The sequence below is a fragment of the Podarcis bocagei genome (genome assembly GCF_964188305.1).
Source record: "Podarcis bocagei genome assembly, chromosome: Z".
Taxonomy (NCBI): Eukaryota; Metazoa; Chordata; class Lepidosauria; order Squamata; family Lacertidae; genus Podarcis; species Podarcis bocagei.
In genome coordinates this window covers 37,312,281-37,336,660 of record NC_138140.1, presented here as the reverse complement: position 1 = coordinate 37,336,660, position 24,380 = coordinate 37,312,281, and the positions used below count along the sequence as shown (strand labels likewise).

Genomic DNA, 24,380 nt, shown 5'->3' with positions numbered 1-24,380 from the left:
CTTCTCCCAAATGGAGCAGCAAGGATGTTATGGATGAAAATACCTGTCTGGCTATCACCTTCAGGAAGTGCCTTTCTGATTGCTTACGAGAAATACCCCCTGAACTGTATTTTGTGCTTCTACCTTTTGCTTGTATGCTTGTTCCATATTATCATCATCACCACCCACACATCCATTCGATTTATTAGTCACTTGATGCATAAGGAGTCTTCAAGTGCCTTACAAAGTTTTAAGAGCATAAAGCAGGGGGGGTGAAGGAGCCTTTTTCGATCTGTGGGTCAGATCCTTATCAGAATCTTAGTCAGGGTTAAATTACATTGTTATTCATAGCCAGTAGTCATTACAATATATACATAAAGCACATATCTGTGAAATACAAAAGGGAAGAATTTTCAGTCCAGTAAGACCGGGATCAACCCTAAGAATATAAATAGACAAATAGACTTCAATAGTGTAAGATTTTGGCCTGCTTTTTCCTTGGGGGGGTTTCTGCAGCTTGTGTGAGAGATATTCCCAGTTCTTTATAACTCTGTCTTGTGAGAACCATCCCCGGACTAGATTTGGGTTCTTTGTCCCGTCCGTATATTTGAGGGCTTTGTTTGAAAGAAACTCGGAGCGTTGTAATTAGCCTCAAATAGTTTTAGATAACCTCAAGGAGTTTTGGATGGCTTCAGCGGGATTTCAAAGGGGCTTTAGAAGAGCCTCAAAGGAAGGGAGGATGTTTAAAGTGTCGTCTGGCGACTCCCGGAGTCCTTATCTGGCTGGGATATAAGCTTGTTTTCCGGGAGTGTATCTTTTCCCCTTATTATTTTTTTAAGAGTTCCTACTCACTCTGCTGAGGCTCACAGGAGACTTGTGTCAGGCGCCATCTTCTAACCGGAAGTCAGTAACTCAATAGGCTTCAAAGTACAATGCACAGTTGATCCACCAGGTTCTGGCTCTATCAGCTGATAGGAGACAGAAGCAAAGCCTGCTTTCTGCAGGCACCAGGTGTTCAAGGTAGTTCCCCACCACATAATCCAGACTTGCAAGCCCAACTTGAACCCCTGGTGAGTTTTGTTTGGTTTATGGACTAGAAGCCCGCTTTTCCCTGCCAATCCTCAACAAGGAGCACACTTTAAGGCTAGTTGTACACTGAGAGCTGCCATATAGATGTACCATATAGATAATGTCAAATATTAGTTGTGAGGCAGGTGGGTGTGTATTGGGGAAAACAGCCAAGTTTGGCCTACAGGCTTTTGATTCCTTACAGTGGCCATAAAGCATGACATAAAATCGGGGAAAAGAACACAACATTGTTTATAATCATCACCTATTATAAACAAACAAACAAACCCCAATAAAACAGCAGCAAAAACATACCCTCAGTAGAAAACAGGATTATCACAATCTATCAAGTGCTTGGGAGAAGAGATATGCTTTCCCTTGGTACAGGGAACTCATGCTTGAGTTAAATCTCTTGCTTTATGTTAATGATGGTGTCAGGAAGACCCCACTGGGGAAAGTATTCTATAAGTAAAGAATCACAACTTTAGACTTCTCTCCCATCCTTATTTCAGAAGCCCAGGCCTAATGGCAACATCAGGTGGAACACCCAGAGGGCATGGGGGATGGATCCAGGTGAAGGAACTGCTAAATCCAAAGCCTGCTGGGGCAGAAGTTGGCGATTGGGCATTACTAATTTGGGGGGGGGGTAGTCTTTCTCCCCCTCCATGTTTTCCTAATGGGAGGGAAAATCAGTATGCCAGGTACAAGTCTGGTGTATTCTCCCATCCTAAAAGAAGCTGCCTTATACCATGTTAAACTACTGGTTTATCTAGCTCAGTATTATGTACACTGACTGAGAATGGCTCTCTAGAGTTTCAGACAGGGGACAAATCCCAGCCATACCTGATTATGCTGCGGATTGAACCTGTGACTTTCTACACGCAAAGCAAATCATCTACTACTGAGCCAAGGATGCTCCCCATTTTGGGGACATGGGGAAATGGGTGGGTTTTGGACTCAGCAGAACCAACACCTCCCCCAATCCACCCAAGCATGCCTGTCTCTCACCCTACTACTGTCAGTTCACCAATAAGTAAGGACAACTGCAGAGGCTTTTCAGTGGTTCTACCACTGATTCTAAGTTAGTTTCCTTTGAGTGATATCACTGGAGACTGCTTATGCTTTTTGCATGTAATGTTTTATCATGTTTACTCTTTAGAGTGCCATGTCTGAGTATTTCCCGCTCCACCAGTGCTTTCCACGTGAAAGCTGTCTATTTTGTTGTTTCTTCAGCTTGTAAATAGTAATATTGTGTACAGTAATATAGAAATGAGGTATACAAATTAAAAGTGAAGTGAAATGAAAATGAAAAGCCACTCTTTAGTGCTAAATAGGAGCAAACAGCAATCCATGAAAAACTCTGATTCAGAGTTAAAGAGCATGTTTTCATGGGGAAAGTGGCAAGGCAAAAAAAGAGAAAATGCTCAGGCATGGGGCTTTAAAACATGGACTTGTTCTCTTTCACACAGAGTGACTATTTGATGACATCACATCTTGCCAAGGGAAGGGAGGGAGGAAGGCACACTATCTTCCAGAAGAATCTTCAACCACAAATCACTTATACTTGGCCATCTCTTTATTATGTGAAGGTCCATCTGCCCAGTAACAGGGAATCTGCTTGCTATCTCCATTTGTTGTATTTTTTTTTTTACAATCAGTCACCAAATTGGACAGGGGATAATTGGTAGACCATTCTAACCCCACCCCACCCCATCTCATTACAATACCCAATGGTCCCACGTCTGTCACATGAAGGAATCTAGCACCCAAAAGTAAATAAATCCATACCAATATACTTCCTTGTCCACTTTACTTTTTTCTCCCTAAAACAGGTTCTTCCCCTTCCACCCTACTCACTAAATTAATGTGAATCAGTAATATCAGTAAAAGATATGTAAACAAACTTGTTGCAAGCAAACTTGTTTACCTTCCCCACAAATACATTTCATTCTGGAAGGTTAGAGAGCTAACACAACCAGTTTAACAGAAAACCTTGCAGCAATTAAACTTTAGAGCACAGTGTTGGCCAAAGTGAACCCACACTTTACTCTCCTAGGATTCTTGCCTTTTCATTTAGTGCATGAAAGCAAACCTCAAAATGATGTACTTTGCCTCTCTCCCTGAATGAAACCATCATAGTAAGGGAAAAACCATTTCCCACTCTTCCCAGAAGGGTACAGTGTGTGCCACCAATTATACATGTGTCATTAATCACAGAACAAGCACTTCTACAGTTAAAAACCTCCAAGCCACAGAACACTGGGAGAGGACTTGCAGGGAGAAACCAGAGGTTAGTGGGGGCGACTGAGGATCAAATTCAGTACCAGAAATGTTTTCATGTGCAAAGCCTAGGCTCAGATTTACTGAACCACCTGTACCAGCACATGATTCTTTTTCTTATATGGATATAGGCTACAGCAGAACATTTATGCTTTATTTAATTTACTGAAACATTTTTATGCTGTCTTCCCATCAGACCATCCTCCGGGAAGACTATGGCATCTGTAGCCAGGTTCTCCAGTCTTCCACATGTGCCCACCTTGGGAGTGCCCATGCTGGATGCCTGCTGAGCTGTGCTGTACCTTTGTCCCTGGCTCTCTGCCTAGGTTGAAATTGGCTGCAATACAACCAGGGCACAAACCAGCAAGTAGATGCTAGAAAAAAGGGCAGCTGGTGTGAGAGTTGGGTGAGATGATGACACTTCCAGATTGCTGCCTAGAAAATTGCAGCCACAGAAAGCCAGAAAACTGGAAGAGGCTTCAGCTATAGGATAGGAAGATTGCACAAGCCTAGAGGCTCTGTGCTGGACCACATTGAGACAGGTGACATAGCTAGAAACATAGGGGCTGTCTTATATTGAATCAAGTGGTCCATTTGGCTTAGCATTCTCTGCATTGGCTTTGGCGGGTCTCAGATAGGGTTTCAGATAGCGGTCTCTCCCAACCATTCCTGGAGATGCTGAGAATTGAATCTGGGATCTTCTGCATACAAAGCAGATGCTCCACCACTGGACCACAGCCCATCCCCAGGTTGCCAGCAACCTGAGAGCATGGTAGCAGTCAAGGTAGCTCCAAGATCTGCAGTATAAAGTCTGTCGGACCCAGGAAAGCCAAGGACTGAATAAATCTCACTATGGATGATCACTTTAGAGGAGTCATTTCCTTTGGAGGACTACATTGACTTCAATCAAGAAGAGCTTGGTTTTGTTGTCACCCACTTTGGTCTGTCATTGTAACAAGTAGGACTGGTCTGTTGGAACTCACCATGGCTGGCTGGGATTCTGCATACAATGGTACCTCGGGTTAAGAACTTAATTTGTTCCGGAGGTCCGTTCTTAACCTGAAACTGTTCTTAACCTGAGGTACCACTTTAGCTAATGGGGCCTCCCACTACTGGCAATTTCTGTTCTCATCCTGAAGCAAAGTTCTTAACCTGAGGTACTATTTCTGGGTTAGTGGAGTCTGTAACCTGAAGTGTCTGTAACCTGAAGTGTCTGTAACCCAAGGTACCACTGTACTTTCTTCAATTCTAGGAAACCTCAGCAGGAGGTTCTGCTTGCGGGGCATGTTTTGGGACTGTGGAGATGCCCATTAATAAAACAACAATGAAATAATAGCCCCCCTGCTCTGACTCTCTGACATACCTACCACCCAAACACATCAGTAAAACCAGCACTGAGTTACCTCACTGGTTACCACACTTATTTGAAAACTGCATGTGCGACCTGCAACAAAATCTTGCAGTCTGGAGTGTTTGTCTTCAGGACATTCCCTTTTCATCTCCCCAATTTTCTTTCCCAACTGCCATCAACAGCCAGCATTCAGTGGCCCTTCACATGTTCAGTCTTCATTAAGTAGTTTTTGTAGTCACTCCATAAGATGATTTTCTTTCTTTCTTTGGTACTTCTGAAAATAATTATTATTTATAGCCTATATAGACCATACATATTTTTATATATTTAGTTCAAAATTAAATATTAGTTTCAAGCAGGCATTGAAAGTTTCTAAAAATAAAAGGTGGGGCTGAAAATCTGGAGTGAAAATTACATTTCTGAAAATCTCTAATCTTCTGAGTCCTATTTTGCACTGTCACCAAAAACGATATCCTTAAAATGCAAATTCTGCTGGGATGCTGCTTGTGTCATAAGGTTGGGTCAAGAAACAAAATCAATGAATCTGAGAGAATGAGAGATAATGTATGGGATTGCCTTGTAGGAGAGGTTAAGCACAAAAGGGGAATTTTGATTTGACAAACATTCTTATATAATACCAATCAATGCTTTGTTTGTAAGAAATGACTTCATTCTGTGGGTTAATGAGATTGACAATTGGCCATGCTTAAAGAGTATTAAGGTAATGCATTGAAATATCTCAGGTTTACAACCCAAAATTGATCATTTCAGCTATTTTAAGTACAAAGGATCAATACCATCAGCTCCCCCATCCTTAAGTGCTAATAAATGCTTTAAACCACAACAACCATGGATTCCATTTGACAATTAAATTAAACACGGAATTAAATTCCTTACATACACTGCAGAAGGCTATTTGGGATAAACTCAATAACTACCCTCAATTATCAAAGTCATTGGATTCCTAACAATCAAAATATTGGCATAGACATCTCTGCATGGGCTCACTCTGGTTGCAAGACAGAAATGCTAATAAGATGAAGAATGAGTCAGGGTTTTCAAAATTGGGCTTCAAATTTTAGAAGTTTGATGACCTAGAGCAGGGATGTCCAACAGGTCGATCGCGATCTACTGGTCGATCCCCAGGAGGTTTTGGAAGACTGAAGTCGATCGCTGGGTCCCTTTCCTTAGCGTTGATAAAATAGAATCCAGCCCTACCTCCTCACTCTGCCGTCCACTGTTGCACTATTTGCAGAACGGAAGACGGAGCTTATTCAGTGAGGCTGTTGGTGAGTTGTTGTTCGCCCTTTCCCCTTGAGCTTAGGCTTGAATTCTCAAAAATTGGGGCTTTCCTCCTCCCTCAAAAAAGCTGAACAACTCTGACCCGAGCCCCAAAAAGGGGGGTAGATCACTGTCAGTTTCTAATTGTGTGAGTAGATCACAGTCTCTTGGAAGTTGGCAACCCCTGGTCTAGAGGATGGACCAAGTCAATAGGATGAAGGCATAACGCTCTTGGATTATAAGAAGAGCTCTGCTGGATCCATGCAAAGGCCCCTATCCAGTCCAGTATTCTCTGTCCTACAATGGCCAACCATTGTACTTCCGAAACATGTGCATAGCATATAGACATCATGATTAGAAGCTATCAGTGGAAAGCTATCAGTTTCATTCTCTTTTCAAACAATTTTAACAGTGCAATCCAAACCCAAAATGAGAAAATGGGATGAGAAAATTTAGATTCATTGGATCCTGGGCTTACATGGCTGAGCCAGGGTTGCATACTGTCCAACTTTTTCCAATGCAAAATGTTGTTGGGGACTATGTGTTTTTGGGTACCATGAGAGATCACAACCCCCAAAAAGAACTTTTGTCAGGGTGAGTGCCCAGTGCGAGCATGAAAAGGTGGGGTGTCCTTTTTTCCCCTGGGCACTTGGAAGATATAGGGTTCAGCTGGCATAAATCCCTCACTCCAGCTCAACTGGGGCTCATGCAAAACGTACATCAGCATAAGTCTCCTCTGCAAAGGAGTGTTTGGGGGGGAGTGGTGAGGGTGAGATGGGGCAAGGAGGTACTTACACCTATTTCAAACCCCATTCAGCTCAGTCATGTGACCTATGACCCAATCCTCAAAACAATCACCCACAATCACCTGCTGGCTCAGACAGGAGTAGCCCTACCCAGAGACTCCTAAGCAGCATTTAGAATGGGGAAACTTACATTGGTGTGAGGTACTTCCGCTTTCTTTAGTTAGGATTGCTACGTTAGTTGGTGGTCATAGCTTTTGGGATCAGGTGGTAACTTTCCTGATCTGTGGTATATATTCTAGCCAAGTTTCTACTACTTTGGTTTTTCAGGAATTCCCTAAGCTTTGCCTTTTAACTTCCATTTTACTAAACTTCTCATTTCTGAGAAGTTTCATTTTTTATTTGATAGCACTGTGACCACTGATCCAACAATATGCCTCACACCAGGTCTTGGGCAACACTTCAGGCCGAGTCCATCCCTCTGGTTGGTTCCTTAGTCCAGTGTTTCCCAACCGGTGTTCCGCGGCACACAAGTGTGCCGTGAGACGTTGGCTGGTGTGCCGTGGGAGGGAGGCGGGCGAGTCAGGCGGTGAGAGGCGGCGGCGGCGAGGATCCGCGTCGAGCCGGGGGCGGCTCCGCGGTGGTGGTGCCGAGGTTTCTCTCTCCATTCTCCCCTCACACACACGCAGGATCAGCTGACAGGACCCAGCCAATGGGGCGGCGGCGGGGCAGCGCGTGCAAAAGGGAGGAGCGCGAGACAGCGGACGAGGAGGAGGCCGGCATGTCCGGGCAGCAGCAGCAACAACAGCAGCAGCAACTCCCGGCGACGGCTCCTCAAGCCCCGGGCAACCCTACTCCCTCACCGGCCTCGGCCGCCCTCCTGCTCCACCCGCCGCCGCCTCCCCTGCCACCGCCGGCCACCTCGGCCCCGCCGCCGCCCCCTCCTCTGCCCGCTATCGCCGCCACCACCACAACAGTCGCCGCCGCCGCCTCAGCTGCCGCCGTCCCTCAGTCCCTCGCTTTGCTGCCTCCTCCCCCCCACCCCCAAAGCTTGGAGGTTCCCCGGCAAGGGGGAGGGGAAAAATTGAAAACTTTCACTTTCGTGCGTCCCTCCCGGCGTGACGCTGCGCGCTGACGTCACGGGGCTGTAATGGTGGTGTGCTGCGAGATTCTTTTCATCAAACAAGTGTGCCTTTGCCCAAAAAAGGTTGGGAAACACTGCCTTAGTCAACTGTCTTCAGGCAGAGCACTCTAGACATTTGTTGAAACTGGAGCATGCATTTATTGAACATATTTGAAGGTAACTAACACCAGCCATTTTACTTTTTAAGAGATTTTACATTTTACATTTTAAGAGATTTTACTTTCTTGGGTTCCATGATCACTGCAGATGGTGACAGCAGTAACGAAATTAAAAGACGCTTGCTTCTTGGGAGAAAAGCAATGACAAACCTAGACAACATCTTAAAAAGCAGAGACATCACCTTGTCAACAAAGGTCCGTATAGTTAAAGCTATGGTTTTGCCAGTAGTGTTGTATGGAAGTGAGAGCTGGACCATAAAGAAGGCTGATCGTCGAAGAATTGATGCTTTTGAATTATGGTGCTGGAGGAGACTCTTGAGAGTCCCATGGACTGCAAGAAGATCAAACGTATCCATTCTTAAGGAAATCAGCCCTAAGTGCTCACTGGAAGGACAGGTCCTGAAGCTGAGGCTCCAATACTTTGGTCACCTCATGAGAAGAGAAGACTCCCTGGAAAAGACCCTGATGTTGGGAAAGATGGAGGGCACAAGGAGAAGGGGACGACAGAGGACGAGATGGTTGGACAGTGTTCTTGAAGCTACCAACATGAGTTTGACCAAGCTGCGGGAGGCAGTGGAAGACAGGAATGCCTGGTGTGCTCTGGTCCATGGGACCACGAAGAGTTGGACACGACTAAACGACAACAAAACAACACCAGCCATTACAACAAATGTATACTTCATCATTGAATGCCTCCTTGATTTTCTTTTTGGCTACAAGGTCACTTTCCTACACATTAATGCTCATTTTGATCAGGTGGGGAGTGGCATTACTATGTTCCCAGCATTAAGTCACCAGTCTGGCATTGCCAGAGTTAACAGATCAGATTCAAATAACAAATTGAATTGGAATGTCACAGAGCAAATCCAAAACAGCTTGGGCTACTTCCAAATGCTACAGATACAATATGAATCTTCTGGCTGCTGCACACCCCTGATATTTATCTTATTTAAACCCAAGCATTCCAACACCCACATTTTGGCTTGTAGGCTTCTAGCTTTAGCATGTAAACACCTATATTTGTCAACCCACTCCAAATGTCAGTCCGTCAGATCTTTATTGTTTATAGCCAATGGCCATTACAATATAAATCACAAAGAAATACCAATTAAGACAATTCAAAACCCAGTGTGTGGCAGCTGTGAAAAAGGCAAATTCCATGCGAGGGATCATTAGCAAAGGAACTGAAAATAAATCTGCCAATATCATAATGCTGTTATACAAATCTCTGGTGCAATTGCATTTGGAATGCTGTGTAGAGTTCTGGTCACCTCACCTCCAAAAGGATATTGCAGAGTTGGAAAAGGTTCTGTAAATGGTAAATGGTCAAGAGGATGGAGTGACTCCCCATTGAGGAAAGGTTCAGCATCTGGGACTTTCTGGTCTAGGGAAAAGGTAGGTAAGAGGACGGGACGTGAGTGGAACTGTGGGTTAAACCACAGAGGCTAGGACTTGCTGATCAGAAGGTCGGCGGTTCGAATCCCCGCGATGGGGTGGACTCCCGTTGCTCGGTCCCTGCTCCTGCCAACCTAGCAGTTTGAAAGCACGTCAAAGTGCATGTAGATAAATAGGTACCGCTCTGGCGGGAAGGTAAACAGCGTTTCCATGTTCTGCTCTGGTTCGCCAGAAGTGGCTTAGTCATGCTGGCCACATGACCCGGAAGCTGTACGCCAGCTCCCTCGGCCAATAAAGCAAGATGAGCACCACAACCCCAGAGTTGGTCACGACTGGACCTAATGGTCAGGGGTCCCTTTACTTTACCTAGGTAAGAGGACAAGTGACAGAAGTTTTTAAAAGAATGGATGGCATCGAGAAATGGATAAAAATTCTCTCTCTGTCTGTCTCTCTCTCATAACACTAGGACAGACAAAAGAAAGCACTTCATAGTTGAACTCTGGAACTCCCTTCCACAGAAGGCAGTGATGCCCACCAACTTCAATGGCTTTAAAAGAGGATTGCACAAATTCATGGGGACAAACAAGGCTATCAACAGCTGCTAGCCATGGTGGCTAAGTTCTACCTCCATTGGCAGGAACCGTATGCCTCTGAATCCCAGTTGCTGGGACTCACAGATGCGCAGAGTGCTGTTGCGCACATACCCTGCTTGGAGGCTTCCTAAAGGGATCCGGTTGCCACTGTGAGAACAGGATTCTGGACTACATGGACCACTGGCTTGATCTAACAGCCTTTTCTTATGTTCTTAAGAGTTAGTCAAAGCATGCCAGTATTCAGAACTGCAAATTATAAATATTTAAAATTATTAAGTTTTCCCAAAAACAGATGGCATTGGGGTTTGTTGTTTTTTTTAAATAGCAGGTTTTATTAGTTGAGAAAAGAAGGGGGTTCCAAGATTTGAAGAAGTAACACAGAATGGAAGGCAAGACATTTATAGTAGAATTAAAATATATACAGATACAGGTATAATACGTACATATAAAATATCACATAGAGGTTATTGTAATCACAGCACCAGCCCTTTCCTTAAAAGTAAGTGGCCTTAAAAGAGGGGGGGGGGAATTCCGAAGGGCTCATTGTAGTTTGCTGCTAATGCTGTAGGTTCACCCTGTCTGTACTTAACAGCAGGGAGAATAAACTTGCAAGATAATCAAAATATTTGTAAAAAGCTTAAAAAGAATGAATGCCTTAAAATATATTCCTTAGTGCAATACAAGATTCTTCCTTCTACCAGACATACCAAATATTCATGAATGTTGCCAAATAAACTCATATTTAGTGGGAATGTGCCAACTCTGAGATAGTTTGGTTATATAAATCACAAACAGCCCGCAGCAGAAGCAAAAACGGAAGAGTTCACATCACCCCTGGTGGCATGCATTTTATGAGCCAGTGTTGTCCCCCCCCCCCCATGGCAATAAACATAACTTTTAAAAACTATAGATCCAAGGAATAACAAGACATATCCCTCCACCTTGAGGGATCACTAGACGAGTGGCAATGAACAGACACAGAACTAATTGTTGAGAAGCACATCCCTGCCACAGCCATCTCCATTTGGATGATCAGGAACATTTTCAGCCTCAGTCCAAACTGAATCAACATCCTCAGCTCACATCTAAAGGCAAACTTACTTAATTACATTACCTAATTTGCACTTTCCAGAATGATACAAAAACTGACCCAGCCATCATTCAAATTTCAGTTTCCAGACAGATAATGCATATATAAACAAGCAAGCAAGCAAGCAAACAAGCAAACAAACAAACAAACAAATAAAATGCTTATGCTGGAGTAAAATGTACATAACAATTCATATAGCAGTGAAAATTGCATTGCAAAACTGTATATATTAAGCAAAATTGCATGTAGAAATGTGAATATTGGGTGAAATTTGCACTAAAATACTGAAGAATTTCCATGAGGAATTAAAAATGACAACTGCAAACTGATGTGAAAATGTGGAGAACTGAACTCAAGACTAAAAAAACAAAAAGCTAAAAGTAACTAAAATTGGCATACCTACCCATCCTTATCCCTAGCTCCCATTGCTTTTTCCTCAGCAGTGAGTTTAAAAGTCACATTGAAACCTCTTCTCTATTAAGCTCAAGCAGCCAGGTCATGTTTTGGTGCAGGTCATGTTTTGCACAGGCCTGACTTCTTCCAGAACATCCCCTTGTTGTTTAGTCGTTTACTCGTGTCCGACTCTTCGTGACCCCATGGACCAGAGCACGCCAGGCACTCCTATCTTCCACTACCTCCCGCAGTTTGGTCAGACTCATGTTTGTAGCTTCGAGAACACCATCCAACCATCTCGTCCTCTGTCGTCCCCTTCTTCTTGTGCCCTCAATCTTTCCCAGCATCAGGGTCTTTTCCAGGGAGTCTTCTCTTCTCATGAGGTGGCCAAAGTATTGGAGCCTCAGCTTCAGGATATGTCCTTCCAGTGAGCACTCAGGACTGATTTCCTTCAGAATGGATATGTTTGATCTTCTTGCAGTCCATGGGACTCTCAAGAGTCTCCTCCAGCACCATAATTCAAAAGCATCAATTCTTCGGTGATTAGCCTTCTTTATGGTCCAGCTCTCACTTCCATACATCACTACTGGGAAAACCATGGCTTTAACTACACGAACCTTGGTTGGTAAGGTGATGTCTCTGCTTTAAATGATCCTGTCTAGGTTTGCCATCACCTTTCTTCCAAGGAGCAGACGTCTTTTAATTTCGTGACTGCTGTCACCATCTGCAGTGATCATGGAGCCCAAGAAAGTAAAATCTCTCACTGCCTCCATTTCTTCCCCTTCTATTTGCCAGGAGGTGATGGGACCAGTGGCCATGATCTTAGTTTTTTTGATGTTGAGCTTCAGACCATATTTTGCGCTCTCCTCTTTCACCCTCATTAAAAGGTTCTTTAATTCCTCCTCACTTTCTGCCATCAAGGTTGTGTCATCTGCATATCTGAGGTTGTTGATATTTCTTCCGGCGATCTTAATTCCGGCTTGGGATTCATCCAGCCCAGCCTTTCGCATGATGAATTCTGCATATAAGTTAAATAAGCAGGGGGACAATATACAGCCTTGCCGTACTCCTTTCCCAATTTTGAACCAATCAGTTGTTCCATATCCAGTTCTAACTGTAGCTTCTTGTCCCACATAGAGATTTCTCAGGAGACAAATGAGGTGATCAGGCACTCCCATTTCTTTAAGAACTTGCCATAGTTTGCTGTGGTCGACACAGTCAAAGGCTTTTGCATAGTCAATGAAGCAAAAGTAGATGTCTTTCTGGAACTCTCTAGCTTTCTCCATAATCCAGCGCATGTTTGCAATTTGGTCTCTGGTTCCTCTGCCTCTTCTAAATCCAGCTTGCACTTCTGGGAGTTCTCGGTCCACATACTGCTTAAGCCTGCCTTGTAGAATTTTAAGCATAATCTTGCTAGCGTGTGAAATGAGTGCAATTGTGCGGTAGTTGGAGCATTCTTTGGCACTTCCCTTCTTTGAGATTGGGATGTAGACTGATCTTCTCCAATCCTCTGGCCACTGCTGAGTTTTCCAAATTTGCTGGCATATTGAGTGTAGCACCTTAACAGCATCATCTTTTAAAATTTTAAATAGTTCAGCTGGAATATCATCACTTCCACTGGCCTTGTTATGGGCATTGCTTTCTAAGGCCCATTTGACTTCACTCTCCAGGATGTCTGGCTCAAGGTCAGCAACCACACTACCTGGGGTATACGAGACATCCATTTCTTTCTGGTATAGTTCCTCTGTGTATTCTTGCCACCTCTTCTTGATGTCTTCTGCTTCTGTTAGGTCCTTTCCACTTTTGTCTTTTATTATGGTAATCTTTGTACGAAATGTTCCTTTCATATCTCCAATTTTCTTGAACAGATCTCTGGTTTTTCCCATTCTATTGTTTTCCTCTATTTCTTTGCATTGCTCGTTTAAGAAGGCCTTCTTGTCTCTCTTTGCTTTTTTTTGGAAATCTGCATTCAATTTCCTGTATCTTTCACTATCTCCCTCGCATTTTGCTTGCCTTCTCTCCCCCGCTATTTGTAGGGTCTCGTTGGACAGCCACTTTGCTTTCTTGCATTTTCTTTTCATTGGGATGGTTTTAGTTGCTGCCTCTTGTATAATGTTACGAGCCTCCATCCATAGTTCTTCAGGCACTCTGTCCACCAAATCTAAATCCTTAAACGTGTTCCTCACTTCCACTGTGTATTCATAAAAGATTTGACTTAGATTGTATCTTACCGGCCCAGTGATTTTTCCTACTATCTTCAGTTTAAGCTTGAATTTTGCTATAAGAAGCTGATGATCTGAGCCACAGTCAGCTCCAGGTCTTGTTTTTGCTGACTGTATAGAGCTTCTCCATCTTTGGCTGCAGAGAATATAATCAATCTGATTTCGATGCTGCCCATCTGGTGATGTCCATGTGTAGAGTTGTCTCTTGTGTTGTTGGAAAAGAGTGTTTGTGATGACCAGCTTGTTCTCTTGGCATAACTCTATTAGCCTTTGCCCTGCTTCGTTTTGAACTCCAAGGCCAAACTTGCCAGTTGTTCCTTTTATCTCTTGACTCCCTACTTTAGCATTCCAATCCCCTATAATGAGAAGAACATCCTTCTTTGGTGTCATTTCTATAAGGTGTTGTAAGTCTTCATAGAAGTGGTCAATTTCAGTTTCTTCAGCACCAGTGGTTGGTGCATAAACTTGGATTACTGTGATGTTAAAAGGTCTGCCTTGGATTCGTATCGAGATCATTCTATCATTTTTGAGATTGCATCCCAGTACAGCTTTTGCCACTCTTTTGTTGACTATGAGGGCCACTCCATTTCTTTTACGGGATTCTTGCCCACAGTAGTAGATGTGATGGTCATCCGAACTGAATTAACCAATTCCCATCCATTTTAGTTCACTGATGCCCAGGATGTCAATATTAATTCTTGCCATCTCATTTTTGACCACATCCAACTTACCAAGGTTCATGGTTCTTAAATTCCAGGTTCCTATGCAATATTTTTCTTTACAGCATTGGACTTTCCTTTCGCTTCCAGGCATATCCGCAACTGAGCGTCCTTTCGGCTTTGGCCCAGCCGCTTCATCAGCTCTGAATCTACTTGTACTTGTCCTCCGCTCTTCCTCAGTAGCATGTTGGACGCCTTCTGACCTGAGGGGCTCATCTTCCAGCGTCATAGCTTTTATATGCCTGTTGTCTTTGTCCATGGAGTTTTCTTGGCAGGGATACTGGAGTGGCTTGCCAGTTCCTCCTCCAGGTGGATCACGTTTGGTCAAAACTCTCCACTATGACCTGTCCATCTTGGGTGGCCCTGCACGGCATAGCTCATAGCTTCTCTGAGTTATTCAAGCCCCTTCGCCACGGCAAGGCAGTGATCCATGAAGGGGAGAACATCCCCTAGTGGCTAACAAATCCAAACCTGTCCTCCTAGCTTATCTATGCATTAGACCCCCAGTTCTGTCTATCTACCTGGGCTTGTGCAGGCAACAGGTCGCGTTTCAGAGAAACAATGTAAGTTTAAGAAAGTTAACAAGCTGCTATTTGTCTAATTAGCCCAGCTTAGAGGGCTTTCAACTCATCTATTATTTGATCCTTCTAGCCAGGGATTGAAACTGGGCCCTTTTGCATGCAAGACTTGTCCTCTATCACTAATCTACAGCTTCTCTCCAGGGACCATATAACATTTATATGAAATATAGAAACTCACTTCATCGGCTGCAAGAGAAACTGTGAGCAAACTTATTTTTAAACCATATCCCCATTAAAATTTGATAGGCTCAATAGGGTCTGGGCAGGTAAACTTCCTTTGGGGATTAGAGACAGCCCTCCCCCCCCACCTCAATTCCCGCATGAAGAATGCCATTTTCCCTTTGCCTTAATGATTATGCTGCCCTTCTATTGCAAGGTTGAAAGGCCTCTCTTCCCCATCTTATGATTCCTCCCATATAATTCTCCAGGCCAGACTCATATAACTTATCTATATATGAAATCTCACAATCTGACAGGTTGCTAAGCTCACCTGGAAACGACTTTCTTTCTGCACAATCTCTTATGAATATCTTCCATTTCATTGTCTTTAGAAGAAGCCGCAGCCAAGTTAAGCATAGCAATTGTTAACAGATTCTGTTGAGAGAGAGAAAAAACACCGCTTGGATCTCTCAGTTGCACCAATGTATTTGTCATTTTAATATGCAGTACCTAAAATGGTGAGCTGTATCTGTTTTTCTTTTGGGTGGAACCAGTACCAATCTGCTGGAAGGAATAAATTTTAACTAGAACCAATGCATTTCAAATTCCCACACAATTTGGAACCATCTTGGTTGGTATTCATTAAGATAAATATATATATTATACTGGTTCTCTACAAGTTTCCCTTATTTGGAAAGTGACATAGAGAAAAATAAGGGCCCAGTAGGTTATGAACCAGTTGCCAGCTTTCACAAAAATAATGAGTTTTCTTCCCATTTTAGTTGTTCCACAGAGCCTGGAATGCCTTTGGCTTGTCAAAACTTTCCTTTCTCTGGACCAACCCTATGTATGATTTAAATGGCAGCAGAAGGTATGAGGGTAATTGACCGCCCTAGGATGGCAGGTAGTGAAAGAACATAGTGGACGTCTTAAAGACAATGGATAAGTTGACACACATCTAACTCAGCCAAAAATTGATTAAAACTTTGTTGAGAGATCTTAACGTTCTTCAGCTTTTTAAAAATACCCTTTTCAGAAAACCTAGCTATATTGTGCAGTTTTCTCAATAAGAATTAGAGAAGTGTATAATGGGAAAAGGAAAAACAGCTGGCAATTGTTGATAACACAAATACACACAATCACCATCTATTTCTTCTCTCTCAGACCCACTTCATACCTGAAAATTTAAGAATACAACAAAATGAAAAAGAACCTAGAAATCCTGTCACTGGTCCATTTGTCCTAGGCTGGAAACACGGGACAGCAAATGTCCTGCAGTTGAATAATTTGAACTCACTACTCCAGTTCTGGCAAAGGCTTAAATCCTTAGGTCAGATTGGTACATGAGGTACGCCTGTTACATATTACAGTGGTACCTCTGGTTACGTACTTAATTCATTCCAGAGGTCCATTCTTAACCTGAAACCGTTCTTAACCTGAGGTACCACTTTAGCTGTGCAATTTCTGTTCTCATCCTGGGGCAAAGTTCTTAACCCGAGGTACTACTTCCGGGTTAGTGGAGTTTGTAACCTGAAGTGTTTGTAACCCGATGTGTTTGTAACCCGAGGTACCACTGTACAGGAATCATCAGGTGCATGAGAGGTTAAAGGCATGAGCTAAGCATGAGTTAAGACATGGATCCATCAAGCAACACTTTCCCTTCACCTGCTTTTTGAAGAGCAAGGAAGGCACAGCTATTGGCATGGCAAGCGACTGGAGTCCCTGGACTCGGCAAGGAAACAGACACTCCTTCTTGTGGGCTGGATGTTTGTGCCAGTGCTGGTGTTCCTGTGTTTGTGGTGTCAAAGGCAGAGTTGAGGATGGTTGTATATCAGAGTTGCCCTCAGTCATCTCCCCTGAAGGAGCCAAAGTCAGCTCCTTGCTGGAAGGCAGTAGTCTGATAGGAGAATGGTGGGACTAACCACTACCAGTCTTCTGGGTCCCTTCCCTGGGTTCAGATCTATGCCTCCCAGGTGCTTTGTTCCTCCCGGGATCAGAGATCTCTTGTGACCCAGAGTCACCTTCACCCTGTTGTAAACCCTCCCTAGGGTTCCCTAATTCCAACTTGGCAAGTTCTTCACATTCTTCTTCGTCCAAACACCCCCTCAGGAACATCTCCATAGGATTCAAGATATTGAAACTGGTAGATTTGCCCATCCCTAATTCAGTGTAATGTATAGTTTGACCACATGCGGGTTTGAAGAGGTTGAGTGCCAAGGACCAGAGCCTGTCAAAGGACAAGTGAGTCATATGCAAAGTAATGGGATCCGTCCCACCCCCTACACAGTAGTCTCTAAGTCTGGCACACTTAGCACAGTTTGCTCAACTCCTTTCATGGTCTTGTTTCTAGCAGGAGGGGGGGGGAATGGTGCTGCCTGGTTCCGTGGTGTGTGCCGCCATCATTTTAATCCAGCAGCTTTTGAAGGAGGCAAAATGGGTGTCAGGAAGAATTTACAGGAACTATTAAGTTCACTTAGTAAAATTAGCAGTCTTATGCCATCACATATAAATTGATTTCTTTCCTTTTATCCTCTCCTCCCCCACTGTAGGCAAACAAACATGTTCCCTGTAAATATACATCACAACAGAGTGACAGTCACTCAGCAAGCAAAACAATTTACCCACAAAATCCATCATTCAGTTCATTACAGGATGTCCAACAACTGCAGGCTTGGCATGTAGGGGATACAAGAGGCAGGGAGTTCTGAATACAGAGTGCAATTCCTTAAAGGATGCCAGAAGAAGAGGTTGCCTGAAAGCACTCTGTCTCGGTTTCTGTTTGCTTGCCCTGGTTCTCCCCACCACCCTGATTACTGCAGGGATAGTCAATGCCTATCCTTCTGTATCCTTATCACCGACACCCATCCCTCATCACACCTTGGATGGTGAAGATAAATAGCAGGCACTCCTGGGGAATGTAGAACCCAGGCTGCTTTGGGCTTTATGTCACATGGGAAGTCAACATAAGTCAAGGAGGCTCTCTAGTGCAGACCTTCACTCTCCAACTCATGAAGGACAGTTGGGCCAGGCAGAAGGGAGATAATGCAAAGGGCAAGGCTGGTTACTGCACCCCAGCTCTCCACTCGCACAAATCTTAACCATGTGAGGCTTTGAATGCCTGGACAGGGCCATAGTGAATAATGAAAGCATAAAAATGTAGGGTGAATAAGGAGAGCTTGAGAGTGGTGAAATGCACATACTTAGAAAGGTAAGAATGAGCAAAGGGTAAAGCATATTGCTTTAGAACTGGAGGGCGATAAGCTTCAAAACAAAATTCTTTTAATGCTGCTTACTGACCCATTTCCACCCCTATTTCCATCATTCCTACTAAAGGTCAATGTGCATCCAGATGGACTGCTAAATGTCCATATCTCTGTGTGGGGTGGTGGTGATGGTATGAATTGCTTTCCAGACTTTTCTTGCACACACAACAGCTTCTCTAAAGCTTTTCTAAAGTAACTGCAAATATTACAAACAATTCACTGATAATAGAAACAATAACAAACAAGGCTACAAAAGGGCAACAGGAGACAGAACAAAAGACAAATGACATGCAGCAGGGGCATTTACTATTGAGCAGGAGCACAAGCCTTGGAATGCCACAATGAGTGTTCATTTGTATGCAGATATAATTATGGATTGGTATGCTAGCCTACCATTTTAAATGGCACTTTAAATGGGGATATTTACTCATAAAAAGCAATTGATGAATTAGTAAGTTTTGATTTCTCTCTGTTTCTCTTTTTTTCAATCTTAAATTTGGTTCTCCACATTTCTGCAGCAGTTTGCATTTTTAAAATGTCCTCATTAACATTCATTTCTCCTCATATATACCTAAAGGAGCACAATATCAACCTTCTCAGGCCTTATTGTGAGGCCTTGTCTGTGGTGCTTGCACTGGCTGCAGCCTGGCTGGCACTGAGTCATAGTAGGGCCTTCTTAGTGGCAGCTCCCTGTGAGGATATGTGATTGTTTTCAAATGTTTTGAATAAGTTCATTTTATTTTACTTTTATTGTTTTAACATTTTTGCATTTGCCACCTGGGGGCTCTTTGGGAGGAATGGGAGGAACAGATTTATTACTTTATTTGACCCATATTCCTAATATGCTCATTCATACAAGCAACCCCCCCCCAACATACTGCATTTTTACAAGTTATTTTCATTTATATATGCACTTGTATGCATACTTCCTTCTAAAATGTGCATGTTTTGTACCCTTTACTTAGATAACTGCAAATTTCTGAGAAGTGTGAATTGAAAGATAGGTTTCAAAGCCACCGAAAAGGAAAGGAAGAGAAGAAATGGGAGGAGCAGAAAGGATGGTAGAAGTACTAAGGGTTCAAGGTGACAGGGGACAGAAGAGAGAGGTGATCAGGAACGGGAGCCAGAGGGAAGAAAGCTTTGGCAAAAGGTTTGGCAAAAGCTTTGTCTTCTTCCCTCCGTTTTCTCTTGCCTCTTCATCTTCTGCAATTTTCAGCAGGTGTATGTATGTATGTATCCACACACACGCATCCATGTGCAAACATTCATGTGTTATATGCAATATTGATATGCACTGTCTATTTCCCTTAGCAGACAGACATTTCACTCAAGCACTACAGTGGTACCTCTGGATGTGAACGGGATCCGTTCCGGAGCCCCGTTTCATCCTGAGAGGAACACAACTTGCATCTGCGCGTGCGCGGGTCACAATTCACCGCTTCCGCGCATGCGTGTGATGTCATTTTGAGCGCCTGCGCGAGTGGCAAAACCCGGAAGTACCCCATTCCGTTACTTCTGGGTCGCTGTGGAACGCAACCTGAAAACGCTCAACCTGAAGCGTCTTTAACCCAAGGTATGACTGTATTAGGTTGATAGTGTGATTCTAGACACGTCCTCTCAGAAATTCCGTGGGACTTACTTCAGCCCCAATCTTTTTTGTGATGTTTTTATGGTTCAGTTGCTTCAGGCTGTTCCATGTTTCATAAATGAATATAGGTAATTTTCTGTGTAAACTGCTCAGAGGTTTTGACAATGAAATGGTGTACAGATTTCAAATAAATATTATGTTATGTTATGTTATGTTGTTATGTTATGTTATGTTATGTTATGTTGTTATGTTATGTTGTTATGTTATGTTATGTTGTTATGTTATGTTGTTATTATATTATATTATATTATATTATATTATATTATATTAATTATATTATATTATTATAATTTTTTCAATCAAATCATGATCAAACCAATGATCAAACATGAAGTGACCACCCGGGGTTTTTAACCAACAACCCAGTTTTTTTTAAAAATGATGGGTTGGCCAGCAGCTGCTGGGAAAAAAATAACTACTAGTTTTCTATATTATATGGAATAGAGGTTGGAAAAAGCTTTAAAGCAACCCTAAAAAAAAGGAGGGGAACAAAAACTCAAGATCTAAAAGGCACACCAAAGGTGACTTAAACTTAATTAAGCTTTCCATAAGTTGAAAAGAATAGGAACAAGGAAGGGTATTTGAAAGTAGTGACAAAAAAAATTAGAGATAAGCAAACCTTGGGGGGGGGGGAGTTTAAACCTAAGGTCAGAGGGGAGAGGGGATGGAAAGTTATGCTGCTAAGCCTTTTAATTATTACTGCTGCGACATAGACTTAATTTTTTCCTTGTCTCGGTCTGCTGGTAGGTGGCCGGTACGAACACCATGCCTAATGTTCACAGAAACCAATAAAACATCTTGAACTGCACAGACTGTCTTCCTTCCGGCTGTGCAGCAGCTTTTAAACCAGTGTTTTATGTAATAATCCTTTGTAGGAATGTGGGGAGAGGAAATTAAGGTGCAAAAACTTAATAAAAATCCAATTTTCTGAAGCATTTGAGACGAATAAAATGGAGCCCTGCGACTGGTTCTCATTATGGCATGAGAAGTCCTTTATCACTGCTTCCTCCCTCATATGCAATCTCAAATCGTGTTTAGCACAACTGTGGCATTTTCAAGAATCAGGCCACCCTGCGGATATAAAAGAGGCAAGTTCCTTTGAGGATCCACTTCCCTCGCAGGAAATATGGTTAGATTTTCTGTGCTTATGGTCAGCTAGGAAAGCTGAATATCCGTAATTATAAATATTTTCAGTTCCTCCCCTACCTCCACCCATTTCCCACTGTTGCTTTTATGAAGGCTAGGATTCATCAAAACTACACTGGGGCCATGCAGCAGTTCAGCTAAGTAACAGGGTATTGTTTATTACACTCTTTGTATCCTGTCTGTTCTCTCCTGACGATGAGATGCACAAGGCAGCCAACAGCAAAATTCAACAAGAGCAATGATACAGAATATCTATATCTACCTAGAAACCAGGAGGGTCAGTGAGGAGGTATTCTGCCATGCAAATAGTTTCCCAGCAGTGAACTTGCTACTACTTTCCAGAAAGGAGAGGAAGAGGGAGAAGCAGCAGTGATGCGCCAACGGCTCGAATTTGGCACCTCTGGATTCCACCAATAGCCCAACTGCACTACCCCTCCCTGTTGTTGTTGTTTAATTAGCCAAAGGCCTGGGAGAGGAGAATCATAGAATTGTAGAGTTGAAAGGGACCCTGAGGATCATCTAGTCCAACTCCCTGCAATGCAAGAATATGCAGCTGTCCCACACGGGGATTGAACCTGCAATTTAGGTGTTATCAGTGCCAAGCTCTAACCAACTCAGCTATCCAGATTCTAGGAATGTCTTTTTATGGTGCCTAAAGATATGTAATGAAGGTGCCAGGCAAGCCTACCTGGGGAAAGCATTCCACAAATGGGGAGCCATCACAGAAAAGGCCCAATCTTGTGTTGCCACCCGTCTGGCGGAGGAGGCACATGAAGAAGGGGTGTCAGATGATGACTGAAAGGTCCAGGTTGGGTCAAATGGTATGCAACAGAAAATCTGGTAAACAACGGTGAACCTGCTGCCGGGAGGTCAGGTGTGTAGCACTGCCCCTTCATGCTGCCCACCCCTGCTCTACACAGCACTGCAAATAATGACAAGCAAACAGAAAGCAAAACATCCACATACCCAACCCAAAAGAAGAGCGACAGGTGTGGCAGGGAGCACAGTAGGGAAATAGAGCTGCATCATTCAGTTGCCTTGCACTGTCTCCCGGTGGTCACTTTGGATGGGTCTGGAGGAGAAGACAAGTGCCTAGACTGAAGGAACAGAGGTGGAGTCAGTGGAGGAGCTTCAAGCTCTGGTGTGGGGGGGCCAGCAGGTGAGGGCATGGCTGGCTTCGGGAAGCTTTTAATGTTTGATGTATTATAGTATTTTAATATTCTTTTGGAAGCCGCCCAGAGTGGCTGGGGAAGCCCAGCCAGATGGGCGGGGTATAAATAATAAATTATTATTATTATTATTATTATTATTATTATTATTATTATTATTATTATGGCTTGTGTCCTGGGGGCGTGGCATGCAGCCCACAGGGGTGTGGTGTGCATCCTGCGATGGCACCCCACCGGGATTCTGCCGCTGGGGGCGGTGCGCTCCCTCCACACTCCTGTTCCTCCACCAGTGCTCTAGGTATCTTGTCCTGTGGCCCTCTCAAATCTGGAACTGCAGCTGACCCCAAGATTTATTTATTTATTTTTATACCCCACCCTCCCCAGCCAAGACCGGCATCAGGGTGGCTAACATCAAGTATAAAAACAATTGATTAAAATACAACTTAAAAACAGGATTAAAGTACAACTTAAAATGCAGCCTCATTTCAGTGGAAGCCCACATCAAAAACTGTTTGGGGGGAGAAAACGTCAAATCTTCACCAAGGCCAGCTATTCCAGACTGGTCCTATGTGGGCCAGAAAAAAGCCAGGGAAGTCCCCAAATAGGGGTTCCATCACAGAAGGAAAAGGAAAGAGGGAGAGGGGATCAGCCTGATTCCAAGCCAAAGGCCAGGCGGAACAATTCTGTCTCACAGGCCCTGCGGAAAGAAATCAGATCCCGCAGGGCCCTGGTCTCATGAGGCAGAGCGTTGCACCAGGCCGGAGCCAGAGTTGAAAAAGCCCTGGCTCTGGTTGAAGCTAATCTAACTTCCTTAGGGCCCAGGACCACTAGGGTGTTGCTATTTATGGACCTTAAGGTCCTCTGTGGGGCATACCAGGAGAGGTGGTCCCATAGGTATGAGGGTCCTAGGCCACAAAGCGCTTTAAAGGTCAATAGCAGCACCTTAAACCTGACCCTGTACTCCACCGGGAGCCAGTGCAGCTGGAAAAGCACTGGGAGAATGTGGTCCCATGGCAAGGAGCCCGTAAGGAGCCTCGTTGTGGCATTCTGCACCTGCTAGGGTTTCTGGGACAACTTCAAGGGCAGCTCCACGTAGAGTGAGTTACAGTAGTCAAGCCTGGAGGTTACTGTCGCATGGATCACTGTGGCCAGATCAGGGCAGGAAAGGTAAGGGACTCTTTATCTCTCTATAGAGCAAAAAACACTAAACAGCCTGATGACAACTGAGCACAGATAGTTGTTATGAGTTGCTAACTGACTGTTGAGCAGGGGTGTAAATAGAAAGGTGGGGAGGAGGGATGGAATGGAGTATCTTGGGAAAGTGCAATGGCTTGCTGGAATCCTGAACAGGATCCTGCCACTCTGCAACATTGTGCTGCAGGTTTCACTTGAAGTTACTATTGTCAGGGGAATGATTGCGTAGGAAGCCACCATCGGGTGGTGGTTGAATTTGCTAATTGGGAGGATGGCTTTAATAATCCCATTCCAAAGTTTCAAACAATAATAGGGTTGTTGCTGTTTTTGAAATTATTATCAGTCCCAAGAGAAATCAACAGCATTTTCATGGCTCTAACTGTTACACGGCATCAACCTTCTTCAGTTTTCAGCAGAGGATTTCCTCCCCCCATCTTCACTGAATTCAGGATCCCTATATTATTTAGCAAAATGTAATTTTTTCCTGGCCTTTACACACTCGTGTAGCCTTGTACTTTCTTTTCTTTTTTTTTCCTGAGGTGAAGGTTTCTGTGCCTGACAACTATTGCCACACAACATTTGTGTCAAATGTTTGCAACACCATAATTTTCGACAGTGCATCTCGAAGTCTAACAAATGCCCAGAGCTACCCAGTTTGCAACTATGGTGGCAAAGAAATGAGTTCTTTAAAGGTGCAAACGTATTCTGGAGGTGGTGATTGAAAGCATTTTTGCATCTCGACATAGATGCAAGTTAGCATTACTTGTCCCCGACATCCTGTCAGGCCCTCGAGTGATCAAGATA

General features: G+C 43.7%; 2 long non-coding RNA genes across 5 annotated transcripts in view; one reads left to right on the top strand and one right to left on the bottom strand.

The window, feature by feature from the left end:
* LOC308578902 overlaps positions 1 to 23,631 on the bottom strand; it is a 66,060-nt gene extending 42,429 nt beyond the window's left edge. The window contains exons 1-4 of one of the 4 annotated variants that reach the window (XR_014004196.1): positions 23,436 to 23,626; positions 22,180 to 22,310; positions 15,488 to 15,591; positions 10,502 to 11,077 (exon numbers count right to left, since the gene is read on the bottom strand). This is a non-coding gene — a long non-coding RNA (uncharacterized lncRNA). Of the gene's footprint in view, positions 1 to 10,501; positions 11,078 to 15,487; positions 15,592 to 22,179; positions 22,311 to 23,324; positions 23,408 to 23,435 lie in introns of those variants that run through there. The other 3 variants (XR_014004197.1, XR_014004198.1, XR_014004195.1) reach the window with 3 other exon arrangements.
* On the top strand, positions 7,924 to 10,281 carry LOC308578899. Its single transcript, XR_014004192.1, has 2 exons — positions 7,924 to 8,002; positions 9,866 to 10,281. It is a non-coding gene; the product is annotated as an uncharacterized lncRNA (long non-coding RNA).
* Positions 23,632 to 24,380: the final 749 nt, after the last annotated feature.